The 1677-nt window shown below is 32.4% G+C and overlaps 1 pseudogene; it reads right to left on the reverse strand.

Annotated features, from left to right (window-relative positions):
* Nucleotides 1-266: 266 nt before the first annotated feature.
* On the reverse strand, nt 267-770 carry LOC102497323 (60S ribosomal protein L22-like 1 pseudogene; annotated as a pseudogene).
* Nucleotides 771-1677: the final 907 nt, after the last annotated feature.

Consider the following 1677-nt stretch of genomic DNA (forward strand, 5'->3'; position numbering starts at 1 on the left):
AACCGCTGTTGACTACATGAGAGTCCAGCGACATAGTTATTACACCAACTGCTGGTCCCAAAGAATGCAGTAAGGTTTTAATATCAGGAAATCTGCTCTAATTTATTAATGAGTTAAAGAAGAAAAACATGTGGCACACTCTGTAGGTATAAATGACATTTGACAAACTTACATAAGATTCCAGTTAAATCTTATCAAAGTGGTCACAAATATTTTTTAATGTTATAACCATAATCAAATTCAGTCAATGTCTTGCATCATACCAGAAGGCTATCATTTTTTTAAGCAGTGACTTTTATTCATTAATAAACTGAAAATCTATTTCCAGATGATTCTCTCTAATGTAGCCTTCATTTGTTTCATTTAGTAAGCAAAGCCTGACTGATAAGGGGAGGCTTCAACTTGTCCTCAGACTCCGACCCTTCTTCATCTTGACTAATCTGGAAGTAATGGAGTTAGTTAGTCTCCTTGTCAGATGCAACCACATGAAGCCAATCACAAAGGTTGTTCTTCTTAAGGTATTTCTTGGTGACATATTTCAAATACTTTTTAGAGAACTGCTTCTCAGAAACAACTGTGATTCTGTTCTTGAGGTGTTCAATGTGAACTACATTTCCGAGGATCCCAGTTTTACTGTTGACTTTAATCTTTTCCTGTAGAAACTGTTGGAAATTTCCAGAGTCAAAAATTCCATCTTCTACTAGATGAGTAAGGTCCAAATTAAACTTCCAGGTTGACCTCTCAGGCTTCTGGTCTTTCTGCGGCACCATCTTGGCAGCCAGCTGTGCCATCAGGAAAGTCAGGAGGTTATCATGAATAATGGAACAAGATGTGGATTTCACTATCATCATCACTACTTAACATCATTCGTCAATGCTCACCCATTCATTAGAAAAAAAAGAAAGAGGTGTAAGAATGGGAAAAATGTTCAGTATTTGATTTTTATCTTTGTCTATTTATATCTATCTCCCTATATAAATCTATCATTCTATCTATAGGCCTCAAAATAGTCATGAAAATAGAGTGTTATAACTGCTCAGAGTTCATCATTTCAAAATTAATTTACAAAGTCTATTTTTATTCCATTTTGACAATAATTAGTTAAAATAGCAGAACCAAAAATAAAACATCTAAGAAGAGCAAGACACATGAGACCATCAATGATAAAACTCTGTAAACTCTTGAAGGTCCTAAAATAAGACTTGAAATATGAGCTGTTTTTCCAAGGACATCAATTTCTTCAATTTAACATACGTTAATTCAATCCTAATAATAATCTGATAATGTTTTGCTTTCTTTCTAGAACATTCAAGTGATTCTAAACTTTATCTGGAAAATAGGAAGACACCTGAAAAGATGAATATTGAAGGAGATCTTAAAATGTATTGAAAAGCCATGGTAATCAGAAAAGTCAGATACTGGGATAAATATAAAGAAATAGAAGGATTTAAACCCAGATTTGTGCCACTAGTGTATTCTCTAAATACATATTAAACAGAATAACTTTTTTCTGGTCATTATGTTAATTCATACCATTACCTGTGACTACATAAGCAAATGATATTCACTAAAAAATGTACAGTTCTTTTTTTATTTTTATTTTTAAAAGAATAATTTATTTCATTTTCTCTATTTTTTTTTTTCCTTTAATTTGCTCTAGGACATGCACACTCACCA

This window comes from Tupaia chinensis, unplaced genomic scaffold (assembly GCF_000334495.1).
Source record: "Tupaia chinensis unplaced genomic scaffold, TupChi_1.0 Scaffold000066_1, whole genome shotgun sequence".
Taxonomy (NCBI): domain Eukaryota; kingdom Metazoa; phylum Chordata; class Mammalia; order Scandentia; family Tupaiidae; genus Tupaia; species Tupaia belangeri.